Below are 13,893 nucleotides of genomic sequence, written 5' to 3'. Positions count from 1 at the left end.
GCTTCCCTACCGTCCCCGCCCCGCCCAGCGCGCCCCAGCTCCGCCCCGCGCTCCCAGGCCGCGTTTCAGGCCCCGCCCCCACGCGTCCCAGGCCCCGCCCCCGCGCTCCCCGGACGTGCGGGCGCCCAGCGCCACCTGAGTGCCTTGGGGCTCTGCGCTCGCAGCTCACCGTGCTCCGCACCGTTTGCAGCTTGGTGAGTGTCTGGGCTGCCTCCCTCCGCGCACAGTGCGGGGCTCTACCTGGGGAGAGCGGGCTTCTGGAGCCCGTGAGACAGTCGCAGCCACGAGTGGCCCCAACGGGTCCCCTTCCCTCGCCGTCGGGGCTGGGGGCCGTCCTGACCCCCACCCACCCGGACGGGACCCGCGTGTGTTCCAGGTGGTCCACCCAGGTGTGCCCGGCCTTCCATGGGCCTGGGATTCGAGGACCACCTTGCGCTGAGGTGACAGTTACCTGGCGTGGACTGGGGGTCGTGGCACCCCGCCTCACCTCCAGGTGGCCGACACCGTCGACGGCTCTGCCAGACCCGTGCCCGGGCCCTGCGCCCTCCCTCATGCCCTTCACTGCTCACCAGCGCCAGGGGCCCGTCGCTTCACCGTCTGTTCCTGGAAGCTTCCAGAAGGCCCTGCTCTGGCCCTTCACGCCCTTAGCATTCTCCTTCCTGGTGCAGAATCCCATATTTCCTAATTCATTGAGACGGACAGCTCGGGAAGAGGACCAGGATCCTCCTCGCTGTCAGGGCTGGTGTTTGTACACATTAGGCCCTGCGTCCATAAACACTTAGAGTAAAACAAGTGGAGCTTGAGAGCCACTGACACTCGCCACCGTAATTCCCAAGTCGGTGATAGTACAGTAGAGTAGTTTTAAACTATGTATCCTCACTGGGTGGGTTCATCATTTCCTGGCTTTCAGTCCTGGTCGGCAGATTTTACGTATCTGGGGACAACTTTTGCTTGGTTGGGCCATCATCAGACATAGAGAAGTGCCTGTGTCCAGAGGGGGGTCCCCACAGCTGTTAGTAGCAGAATGTTCACCTGTTGAACCGAAAGAGCTAAGAATTAGACGTGTTATTTAAATATAAACGAAAATATAAACCCCTGGAGATCTGTTAAGTCAAAACCTCTTCATCTCCATCTCTGAACAGATAATTAGGAGATGGTTTTGTTATTTTCGTGGATCTCAATGGCTAAGACACTCAGGGAAGTAAAAAAACATTTTTAGAAAAATGCTTAGCACACTGGGTTGGGGAGTAAAAAAATTGAAGGAAACCATGTCAAGAGCCCAGCTGGTAGTTAATATCCTGTTAACTCAGCTCCCGGCATTAGCCAGGACCAGAGCCTGCAGGCAGCAAAGGAGAGTTGGCCTTGCTCCGTCAGGTGTTCATTTCTTCTTGGGTTAGCCGTCTCCAGTTGGAATTTGAATGTCAGGGTGGCATCTGTTACAGTTTTGGGGCAGGAGGAACCAGGTCTCAAGTAAGGAGCTATACTAGGATGCTTTTCTATGTAAATATTCTTTTCATTAAAAAATCTGCAATAGCTGGATTTAACTAACGTTAGGCACTACTTTAAAAGGCTTCCCTGTTAGCAAGGTTTAAAGAAAGCCCTAGGCACACATTGGTTAACATCTCATTGTTTTCAGCTGCTCAGAAGCTTTAGCCTCTGTCTGGGTCTCCTTCCCTGTCTGCTGAGTCTCACCTGGGCCTTGTCTTCCACTCACTCCTTCCAGCCCCACGGTTCTGTCTCAGGTGTCTGCACAGGGGCTCGTCTGTCTTTCACGCGGGGAAGGAGGGGAAGGGAAGGCCGAGGAGGAGATCACCTTCCCTGGGGACCCTCTGCGTTCTTTTCCCCTCCAGTCCTCTCTCCTTTCTCAGGAAACCAAAACATTTTACTCCATATTTTTTTAATAAAATAAACTTAAGTCGTTTTTATTTTTATTATTTTGCAGAGGACAAACATTTAGGAGCCAGTGATTCAAACCACTAAGACTTCTAACTCTCCCTTTTTTTGGCCTTAATGTCCTTTTCAGTTTACAGTATATTCTCTTTGATAGAGGAAAATGGAGGCATTTTCTTAATCCTTTTCCTCGGGTCGCCTGCTAACATTCTTCATTTGTTTGCACACTTCACTCTGATCCTGCGTAGCCCCCTTGCTCCAGTGTAAAGTTTGTTGTCTAGATTCACTTCCCTTGTGGTTTTTGACTTCCCGCTGGGTCTCTGGTCATTCCAAGCATGTACATTGAGCCTCCCATGTCCTGAGCTCATTGGGCTACTGCCACTGTCCCCTCTGACCCTCTGTTTCCTGGGATAGGAATGTTTTGATAGAGCTACTTTCTGGAACAACCGGGGTCTTATTGCAGAATACTATTTAAACAAAACCAGAAGGTTTGAAAATCAGACATATAAACCATAACGTTACCATTGGACGAGAGTGGATTCTCCAGACTTTTCTTAGACACCTGTAGTAAACAGCCAGCCCAACACCCCATTCTTGGTTTGATGTGGAAGTGAAAGGGTTCATCTGGGAAGGGGAGATGGTTTCTGTCGGCAGACAGCATGGGTTTTCCCATCCCTTTAGCTCTAAGGGCCTATCTTGGGCAAAGATAGGTAAAAAGTTTGAGACCCAGTGTTGTGGACTGAATACTGTGTGATGTGTGTTCTGTGGCACTGGGTGACAGCTGCATCTGTGCTGGGCAGTGGAAGTAATATAGTTTTCTTCTGACTTAAAAAAAAAATTAACAGTATGAAAGAGCTTGTTTTAGTACATTTTGTGTTGCTATAACAGAATTACCTGAGACTGGGTAATTTATAAAGGAAAGAGGTTTATTTGGCTTACAATTCTGGGACAGCTGCATCTGGCATGGGCCTCAGGCTGCTTCTACTCATGGCGGAAAGTGGCAGGCAGCCATCAGGTACAAGCAGATCACATGGCGAGAGGCAGCAAGAGAGAGAGAGAAGGTGCCAGCGTCTTTTTAAGCAATGAGCTCTCGCTGGAACTAATAGAGCGAGAACTCACTCATTAATCCCCCCTCCCCCAGGGAGAGCATTAATCCATTCATGAGGGATCCGCCCCCATGACTCAATCAGTTTCCAACACTGCCACATTGGAGATCAAATTTCCACATGAGTTTTGGAGGGGACAACACACCCAAACTCCATCAGAGCTTATATAGGAGGGCTGCATAGTTTGGGGAAATCCGTATAATGAATGTATGGTATGTAATGAGTGACTTCCTCCTTCATATAACTATTATAATGATTGGTCTAAGAAGAGGAATAAGTCATTTTCATCGTCTTTTGTAACCTTTGAGGGTATCAGCTGTGGCTCACGTGTAAATGGGTTGAAGACACTGTCTTGCCCAAGTGCTTGGGGTCTCGTGCAGCCACCCTTCTGACGGCTGCTGCAGCTAAATAACTGAATAGGCTGCCCCAGGGACCACGGACACAGTGGTGACACCCTGGGTCATGTGTTGAATGTTGAAACTTGTTTACAACACCACAAATTATTTTCAATTAAATCGGTGGTGTAGCAGTGGAGTGGAGGTCTCCAAGGAGGCTTCGTGTCCCCCTTACCCCACCTGCAGTGAACTCATTTGGCCTGTGATGTAGCTGTTGTAAAGCCAGTTAAAAATTCTACAAAAACTTATTTTTGGGGTTGTTAAATTTGTCATTGTGTGGTCGTGTGGGTATGTGCATAACCTGAAAGGGACTGTGAGAGAGCAATAAATGCCTAGTGTGTGCACTCTACTACTTCTAAAAATTTCTTGTTAGAATAATTTCCTACCCGTAACACTTGTGAAGTCAGCAAAGTTTCCAACCCCAGCTCTGAGGCCCGTTCCCAGAAGTCCGGGGGCAACCCTGGATGCAGAGTCCACCAATGGCGTGGCTCGTAAAAGCAGGCACTTGTTAAATCTATTTGTTTTTATTATAGACATCGATCTGCCAGTCGCCATAATGCATTTATGGACATTTTTCTGCAAGCACAGCTCTGGTGGCAGTTTTTACTGACAAATTGAGTCATATGGATAGTAGTTTAGAAAACTCTTACCTTATTGACAGATTGGGCAATTCTAGCACTGAATGTTCTGAGATGGGTGAAGAGGGTGAATGAATCTCAGGGCAAATAGAAGATGGGACGTTAAATGTTGAAATGTAATAAATAACGTAGTTATTTCTCATTTGTTTTCAAACAGCTACATCTTAGTCCTCGATACAAAGGACTACAGTAAAGGGCCAGGAGTGTCACCTTTAGGTTTGACTGTCCTGCTGATGTGGTTAGTAAGAGCCATCCCTGGCATGTGGCTCTAGTAAGGCCTGATGAGTCACAGCCCCTGGAATGCTCCCCATAGAGTGGGATATTCATGAGCAACAGAAGAGCAGCATTTCTTCAGAGGTGGTCTGAGCTCTGCTGGTATCGGAATTACTGAAGGTGCTGGGATTCTGGTGGACCCCAGTGTTTGAGCACCTCTAGGGCAGTCCTTAGGATTGGTTGGGAACTAGTGCTCTCCAGACCAGAAAGGCTCCAGAGTTCCCCTTCCAGATGGATCTGTTCACAGCCAGCACTGTTCTGAGTTGCCTGTGCATATGTATCTGTGTATGGTTTTGTAACTCCTTAGAGAAATGTGAATTTCTTCAAAATGCAAACCCAACGTGTTATCATAGCAATACAATTTTTGGTTTTGTGGTTATGACAAAAGATGCAGATATTACCAAAACTTTGGCATTAGTTTTACAAACATGTGAAGCATGGACAGCCGTACTATATTTCACTCCTCTATTTCCTGTTGAGTGGGTTGTGTTTAGTTTCTCCCCCTCTGGGTGGAAGCGTTTTCATGGTCTCAGGTGAGGGTTCACTGAATGCACCTTTGTGGGACTGAATTGAGTTTGTATGTAGAAGTGTGAGTTGTGTGTGGGGAGAACCATGGGAGTGGTTCTGACTATGCCATTTACTAGCTGAGTGACATTGAACAACTTTTAACCCTGACCCCAGGCACCTCCTCGTCTACCGGATGGAGATGGTCACACTTATTTTTTCTACCTGGGTAAGCATAAGCACATGGAATAATAAATGATTATTTTGTAAAGTAAAAAGCACTACATGGATAGAAATCTTAATTTGGAACTAGAGTCTCATAGAAAGGTGAAACTTGAGAGGGTAGGGAACCAGTCAGAATCCCTGCTTCCCTCCAGTCAGTCATCCTTGTTTTTTAGGGGGTTAAGAGCACAGCCTCAGAACAAGCGCACTTCAGTCTGGACCTGGCTCCACTGGTTACTGTTCTGTGGCCTGAGTAATGTCACTCACCCTCCTAAGGCTGGGTTTCTCCAAAGTAGGGCTGCCGACAGTACACGTTCATAGGGCTGCCACATTGACGGGTGCACCCGGGGCACGGGTGGCCCCAGTATGGTATCAGTTGGTGTTTGTTGTCTCGGAGTCGAGGGAGGATCAGAGACAGGGTCTCTCGGCCCTGTGCTCCACTTCAGAGTGTCTGAGATTCCACGCGGTCACAGACCTCTGTTTGGTCTTGAGCCTCACGAAGCTCTGAGCTGATTTGTTAGGTTTCTGAAGTTCCTTTTGTCTGTAGGAGGTTGTTTGCTCTGCCCCCTGTTTCTATTTTATTTTATTTTTTACAGTAGACATTACTGAGAGCTGCTGAGTGCCTGGCCTCATGATGCTGCCCTCTTGGGTGACAGCATTGTGAGTGTCCAGGTGGGCCCCTCCGATGGCAGGCTGTGCCTCACTGGCCTCGAGTGGGCAGGTGGACTCAGTGTGTGTTCCTCCTGGCGTTTGCCAGTTGCCGACAGCCCAAGTCTCTGTCTCTGGGAAGCCTGACATTAATAGTCTGTTAAATTGAAAGAACTTCCCAAAGGACCAGACATAGGATCTGACACAATGGCATTGGCCAGGAACCAGCAGTGACACCAGCATATGACAGCATTTTCCCATGTGTGACTGCTCATACCACACTGCCCAGGGGTAATGTGGGTCCAGTGGGTAAGCTTTGTCAAAAATCAGAAACCTGCAAAGTGTGTGTGTGTGTGTGTGTGTGTGTGTGTCTGTGTGTGTGTCTGTGTGTGTGTCTGTGTGTTGCCCTGGGAGGGTTATTAAAGGCATATGTGCTTGTTGCTTTACGTAGACGGGCTTATTAATTCTTTATGCACACCTGATGAGGTATAGACACTGCTAATGTCTTTGTTTTGCTTATGAAGAAACTGGGTCTCGGAGAGTTTGAGTGACTCGCACAGGGCACAAAGGATACTGGTAGGTCTTGTTTTCAGCCCAGATTTATTTAATAAGCAATTGCAGGCTTTTGGCCACTGTGCTGTGCTACCTTCACAACGGTGTGGCTGAGAAGCTGTTGGAAGTCCTTCTCGGGGAAAGATGCGGCATAAATGAATACATACCTGCGTGTCGAGTTAAGGTTTTCTGAACACCAGTGTAACCCAGCATTGTCCTTAGCATTGTGGGTGAGCAATGCACCCAAGTCTGTCCCTGCTGGAAGGTGCTCAGGACCCCACTGAAGTACACAAAGAGCGGTAGCGGGGGCTGAACGTGGTGAGGACTTGGTCAGGGTGAAACCGTCCCTGCATGTACTGTGCCCTTGGTTGTTCATGCGCACTCCACCCCATCTGAGAGTGGGGGCACCAGTGCCGTGGGATCCGAGGGAGGAAGGGGAGCATCCAGAGTGCTTGTCACATCCCAAGATTTACCCATGTGCCTTAGCATGTCCCTGCCGGCCAGCCAGGGACCCAGCCTGATTCCCATTGAAACATTTGCGGGGCATCTTGTCAGGTTTGCCCAAGTGGTCCAAGCAGCGGGGTATTCTGGGCAGAGCAATGGGACATGGACTCCAGGGTGCATTTGGGGACCTGTCAGTATTCAGTTTGGGTAGGGTGTAGCATGTGTGGGGGTTGGAAAGGAGGTCTGGAACAGTTGGGCGGCCGGCTGTGCTAAGTGGGGGCTTTTCTCTCCGAGCCTGAGGTGCCTTGGAGCTTTGTGAGTGGGGGACGCTTCCAGTACAAGGATAGAAGGTTGTGTAGCTGATGTGTGGGCTGGGTGGGGGAGAAGAGGAGGGTTGGGGTGGTAGGCCTGGCCGTGAGGAGACGGTTCTGTGGGATGTGGTTGGGGTGAGCCCTGTGGGCTTTCTGCTTGAGTGTTGTGCAGGTGAGAGGGAGAATGTAGTTATGAAAGATGACTAAGTTTAGAATCATTTTTCTTATTCAGAAAGAAGAAAACGTTTGGTGGATGTGCTTTTTATGTGAATTTACAAAAAGCTCATCCTCAGGGAGTTCAGAGAAAAATATCTGGCTTTGGAAGGGTAAATAAACCCCTTCTGCCTTGCCTGGCATTTGGGTTCTGAAGCGGAGAGATTGCCTTATTTTAACTGCTCATTCAAGCAGACTTGTCAGCAGGGGGAAGGAGGCTCATTAGCAGCCGCTCCCCAGCCCAGCCTGCTCTCCGCGGGGGGTAACCTGTACTTTGCTGCAGGTAGTAGTAGGATCTTTAAAATCAAACCGTCAAGTTTTAGGTGTACAGTCACATCGGAATGCAAATTGAAAGTACAGTGTGCACTTAGTTTCCTTAGATGAACACCAGGAAATGTTTTAGCTGGCCGGTGTGCCTGAGTGTGTCACTGTGGGCCCCTGTAGTGCCGAGAGGGGCAGCAGGTGTTCACCCAGGGCCACAGGGTTGGGCTTCCATCTGGGCCTGGGGCTTCTAGTGGCCTTGTCTTCAAGGGGCTCCCCTCGCGATTGGGCCTGTCACACACAGATCTTTGTTGTAGGTGCTGGTGAGGCTGTGAAGGTGACAGATGAGATAGAGGGTTTGGCCTTTGTTGGTGTGGGGTCGGGGGTGATAAATGGTTGAAGATGTTGATGGAGGCCCCTCCGAGAGTGACTTTTGGGTAGAGATGTGGACAGTGAGAGATGGCAGCCACATGAAGATCTGGAGAAGAGGTTCCTGGGGCGGAACAGCAGCTACGGGGCTTGTGGTGGTCACAAGCTGGTGTGTTGGAAGGACAGATGGAAGACATGGCAGGGTCAAAGTGGGGGGTGTCGAGGCACTGAACACTGCAGGCCTCAACTTCCTCTAGTAGTGGCTAAAGCCAGAGCTCAGTGAAATTCTTTAGAAATGGAGCATCAGAGTCTCGGTGTCCTGAAATTGTCATCTAGTTAAAATAATGCCAGCAGTGACAGGCCATGCACAAGCTGGGTGACAGGGAATCAAATGAGAACGTGCGTAACGTCCTTAGCACGGGCATGATTGGAGTCATGCTCAGTGTGTGCAGCTGCTCTTATTAGCAAGGCTTTTAGTACTCAAGACAAGTTCTTAGAATAATGGGCAAAGAAAAGAAACGATGTATTTCCAAAAGTTACTGAATTTAGGTAGCTGTCCCAAGGAAAGCCCATGTGTGCTGTTCTTTATTGTGCAGGTGGGTAGCAGGCGTGCTGCGTGCTTGCTGATCCCCACGCTCCTGTGCTGCCTCTGTGCCCACCGTGTCCAAGCCACGCCCTGGAGTCCGCTTCCCTTGGGGTCAAAGTTGGCAGGCCGGGTGAGGCTACTCCCATGATGCTGGTTGTGACGTTTGCTGCAAGAGTTGTAACCTAGAATGAATGTGCAGGCTCCAAAATCAAGCTCTCACATTCTTGAAGGTCAGTGTTATTGACCTTCTTGACCATGATGACCACCACTGTGGGTGTGTCATGTCCAGCCAGAGGAGAGGCTTTTGGGGAGGGCTGCGTTCTGTCCCTCCTGGGGATTGCTGGGAGGCAGGACTTTCAGTGCTCAAATGGGAACATCCAGGGAAAACTGGGATGGTTGGTCACCCCGGCGCACTCATGGCAGGGTCCTCCTCAACATCATTGCCGTCATCTGTCACTGTCTAGAGTCCACTTGGGCCTCGGGTCTGAATCAGTAGTTTAATTTTCTTTGTCTTTTTCTACAAAATCATGGGCTTTAAAGACTTCCTGCTAGCTTTTTAAAAAATGTGTTCATTTTTGCCATGAGTGTAATTAGAGTGTTTCCCGAGCCCCTGCTATTTTCCTTTAGACTGACATAAGTATTACTGCCCTTGTTCTGTTCCCTGGACTATTTGTCACTTCCTGAAAAACCTCCAAAGGTTGTGGTTCTCATTTCCTCAGTAATTTTTCTCCTCTCCACATGGAGATTTCTTGCTCATAAGACTTCCCTTCTTTGGGCCTGCCGTGCTTTTCTTCCTAGCCATTGAGGATCATGGCAATTAAAACAGGATGGGTTCTTGGATAGATTAGTTAAATATTCTTCAGTATTAGCCGGAAAAGGGTGTTTTAAGTTGCTTTAACGTGGGAAGCAGCTGTGTGGTGGGCTTCGGCTGTGTGCAGGCATTCATGAGGAAAGTCCCAATTTCTTCTGGAAAACCTGGTTTATGGCGGCGCTTGTTCCTGATCCGTTTAGGTTGTTGGGTGTTGGAAGAATTAACTCTACCCTCTGGTTTGTTCGGGCTCTCAAGATGGAGAGCTTAGAGCTGTCAGGTGGGCTCCGGAGGTCGATGGTGAGAATGTTCTCGTTTCATATCCTCCCACCACCGATGAAGAAAAGCTTTTGGAAATGCCTGACCCCACCCCAGACTGCATGCAGGAGCCCAACTGCCCGGTACAGGAAGTCGCTTAGAGAGGACCTAAGTGGTTTTGAGCTCAGCACTTGGCGCAGAAACAGGAAGAGAAGGCCACTTACTGTCACGCCCTCCTTCTGTTTAAGGTGTGGTATAGATAACCCTCCCGTCCATGCGCCAGGTGGAGCAAGACCATGAGGCTCATCTGGTCACTTGTGCAGAGCCACACTGCATCCGAATGGGCCCTTTGTCTAGAGCCCGCACGGCCGTGCTTTGCCCCTGGATTGAATAGGTCAGAGGCCCCATGTCCCCCTCTTTCCAGTCTGCTCTCACCTGGGTGAACCTCTTCTGACCCCAACCCAAACTCAGACACACCCTGCTCTGCTCCCCTCTCTCTATATATCCTTCCCGTTTCTCATTTCTTCCAGAAGCCACTTGACCCCGTAATCTCTCCCTCCCCTTGGGGTCCATCACATCTTATACTGTTTTCTGTTTTACTTGTATTGTGTTCTTCTCTTCATGCTGGAATTCTAGATTAGAAGCTCTCCAAGGCCTGGTATGTAGCCTCTACTTGAGGGGAGGCCCTGCAAAGTGTGCCAAACACAGGATGCTGTGTGAACTCTGTTCCCCAGATTCATTTGGATTCATTCAGTTGGAGTCCTGACCCCCAAAGTGGCTGTATTTAGAGATAGAGCCTTTAGGAAGTAATTAAGGTTAAATGAGGTCATAGGAGTGGGGTCCTAATCTGATAGGATTGGTGGTTTTATAAGAAGAGGGAGAGAGATTTATAAAGCCACCATAGTCCACCTTCTGAGGCCATGTGGGAATGCAGCAAGGAGGCGCTGTCTGCAAGCCAAGAGAAGTGGCCTCACCTGAAACCAAGTCAGCCTGAGACTTGATCTCAGGCTTTCCAGCCTCTAGAACTGTGAGAAAATAATCGTCTGTCGTTTAAGCCTCCCAGTCTGGTATTTTGCTGTGACAGCCTGAGCAGACCAATGTACAGGACAAATGCAGACTAAATTTAATTCAGAGGCACAGAACTTGTTAGAGGTTTGTGTGGGGAGTTGGGATTTTGAGATGAGGATAACTTTGTAATCAGACAGTGCTTAAAAGTCTCCGTTGTTGGGTTTAGCTCTTGGCCTCCCAAAAGGTATGAGCATGTGTAGGAATGAAACAGGACAAATAGAAACCCAACTCTTGTGATGAGGAACCCCAGTGGTTGCAGAAATGAGATGTAGCAGGCAAGGCAGGAGTCCCCAGAGGGCCAGCTGGTGGACTGTCAGAAGGCCGGGGGTGACATGCTGTGGTAAGCTGCAGAGGCACCCAGCCCTGTTGGGCAGGAGCGGTGGGGTGGAGAGACTGGGCTCAAGTGCTGGCTGACCAGGTTTCTTTAGCTCAAGGAGAGGACAGGGAGCCAGTCTGGGCAGGTTGGTTGGGATTTTTGGGGGGTTGCTTTTTTTTTAAATCTAGATTGGATGATGTAAACCCTTACCCTGCCTGGACCAAGGAGCAGCATTTAGTCATCCTGTTGAACAATAGCTAGAATTCTCAGAACCATACAGTATGCACTTTTGGGGCTAAGATACAGCACTGAGGATATTTGGAGATCTCTGTTGAGTTGGGGACCTTGCAAGACATTTCTTACTGAAAGGCTGTTGGCCCCCATCTCCACCAAATTGGCCTGTTTTATATCTATGGCTGTTGATGGGGGGACATAAAAAAGGTAGGAGGTTGTTAAACGTACTTACACCCAACTCTCCAATTCATGCTGTGGGTTGTAGATCTGCAAAAGGTATCATATCCAGTGGGATTTTAGGATCGTTGCAAACAAAACTCAAACTGTAAGCTTTTTCCTGATGGGTCTTGCCGTTTCCGCGCACCGGCTGTGGCTCCCTGGCCCTCTGTGTAGGCCAGCACTGTGCCCCTAGAGTCCTGCTTTGTGGGCCCAGCTGTGGCAGGCAGAGACTACTGCAGTCAGTGCAGGTGAAGCCAGAGTCCTGGGTTAGGGCTTGTGCTGTGCTTTATCCTGTGCTGTTAATATTTAAAGTGTGGATTTGAATTCTGCTCAGTTATCTTTTATTTATTTATTTATTAGCACAGCTATGTTTGTTTAATTCCATAGTGAGAGTCTCTAAGAATATGATTAACCTTGAGGGCCATCTTATAATGTAATTATTGATTGGTTCTGTTTATCCTTGAAATCAATGAGAAGCATAATGGTTTGGTGTGTAGTTGGGTTTGATTTCTTACATTTCATAAACACAGTTCTGTGATAACAGTCCTATCAGTTTATTATCCAGAACATGTTTGAAGAATCTGAAGTGTATGATCAGTTTTATATAATTATTGTGATATGTACTATTCCTTACATGACTTATGGTAATATGGCAAATATTGTTAACATCTCCTGCCACTAATAGTTAGGGTGGGGGTGTATAGTAATTGATCTTCCTGGGAGTGCTGTAATGTAAAAACAATTCAGGCTGCTGGAAGTGTATTTTACAAGCGTGCATTGGGCCTTTGGGATGTTATATTAAAAAACCCAATTGTACTGTTACCATGGGAACCCAATTAGAATAGATTGCTTGATTTTTTTTTTTTTTTTGTCTTTCATCTTGACCAAAAATTTAATGTATGTTAAATGTTTTCATATGGAATTGTGTTCATCTACTGACTTCTATGCCAAGCTATTCTTTTTTTTTTTTCCAACTTTAAGCTGAAACAATGATGAGTTCTCTGGTGGAGCTTTATCAGGGTGTCTCCTAGAGAGATTTAATCAAATTTTTGTGAAAAAGTTTGTACAGGTGGTGGTAGTAGAGGTGGAGGTAGTGGAAAGCATTTGAAAAAATGGGAGACTGGCTGTTTTCTAATGATGGCAGACAAGGACCGTCACTTTCCTTGCTGGGAGGAGGATCCAGGTACGTTCCTCTGTTCTTCATGTTTGCAGATGGGGGGATTTGCTCCCTACAGGTCCGCTGCGGTTGTGGAGGGTAGAGTGGTTGGGGCCAGGGTAGGGTGAAGTCCCAGGACTGTTCCCTCTATGCCAGTGGTCCTCACACTGTCTGGTCTTAGAGCCCTTATGAACTCTTAAAACTTATTGGGGATCCCAAAGAGCTTATGAGATTTATGTATTAACATTTACCATATTAGAAATTAATATTGAGAAATGTATAAATATTAATTCATTCAAACAATAATGAACCTATTAGATTTTTGTATAAATAACACTTTTATGAAAAGTGGCCATATTTTTTATAAAAACATAATTAGTAAGGAATGTTACTGGTTTACATTTTTCTTCAAATCTTTTTAATGTCTGGATTTGTAGAAGACAGCTAGATTTTCATGTCTCCTTCTGCCTGAATCTGTCATGATATGTTGTTTTGGTTGAAACATATCAGAAGAATCTGATCTCACTCAGGTAAGTATTTGGAAAAGGGAGCAGCATTTTAATAGCTTTTTCAGGTAATTGTGGATTTTTTTTTTCTTTGACCGTAAATCAGAACTCCGCAAATGGTAGTTTCTTGACGGTTCATTGATTGCAGTGTGGAATCTGAGACCTCCTCAGTGAACTTTTCTACTCCATCACATTAAAATCCATTGGTTTCTCTTGCACCATGAATGATGCTATCATTCATCAGTCCTATGGAAAATATTCCTTCATTGAGTTACACACGTCTTCCGAATACTGGCCCATTTCATAATACCATGTTACACATATTTCTTAATATCACCACCTTTCTCTTTAGGTCTTTAGTATTGGGAAGCTGTGATGGTTTTACAGGGTTTTAATCACCACTAGGAAGTTCTCATTTTATCATTGGCAGCCAGTACAGCCAATTGTGGTTACCGTGATGGGCTCACTTTGTTCATTTTTGAGAAAATGTCTGCCAGACATGCAAGTATGGATAACCATAGTTTGTGAGTCCATACAAGTAAAGTTTTTGCTCTAAGAAAAGATTGACTAATTGGCCTCAACTGTCCAGCTCTCACACAGCACTGTCCTGGAGACGGCCCCCATTCTCGGTGGGTTTGCAGCTGGAGAGCCTCGTGGCACGTGTACTTCCCGTTCTGTCACAGAATATCAAAAAGGGTCAAGACTTCGTAAAGTCCAAGAGTTTGATTGCTTCATCGGGACATTTTTACGTGAACCTGGCTTTTTTCTCTTAACCATCAGTGTGCGGAGGAAGGGTAGGATGACTTTCTCTCTAGCTTGGTGCACTATGTGGCTCTTGCTGGGGTGTCCCCAGTTTTCCTCACCATTGCTTTTGTGTCATCTGTATTCCACCGCTAAGTGTGTTGTTAGCTATAGA

At 47.4% G+C, this 13,893-nt stretch overlaps 1 protein-coding gene across 1 annotated transcript in view; it reads left to right on the top strand.

Annotated features, from left to right (window-relative positions):
- Nucleotides 1-124: 124 nt before the first annotated feature.
- The window catches only part of MGMT (O-6-methylguanine-DNA methyltransferase), a 283,705-nt gene continuing 269,936 nt past the window's right edge, over nucleotides 125-13,893 (top strand). The window contains exon 1 of the mRNA XM_008575131.1: nucleotides 125-194. The gene's annotated coding sequence lies outside the window, so the exon portion shown is untranslated. The remainder of the gene's footprint in view (nucleotides 195-13,893) is intronic.

Source organism: Galeopterus variegatus, unplaced genomic scaffold (genome assembly GCF_000696425.1).
Source record: "Galeopterus variegatus unplaced genomic scaffold, G_variegatus-3.0.2 Scaffold1144, whole genome shotgun sequence".
NCBI classification, from domain to species: domain Eukaryota; kingdom Metazoa; phylum Chordata; class Mammalia; order Dermoptera; family Cynocephalidae; genus Galeopterus; species Galeopterus variegatus.
The sequence above is the reverse complement of the archived record's forward strand: the minus strand, read 5'-3'. Positions and strand labels throughout refer to the sequence as shown.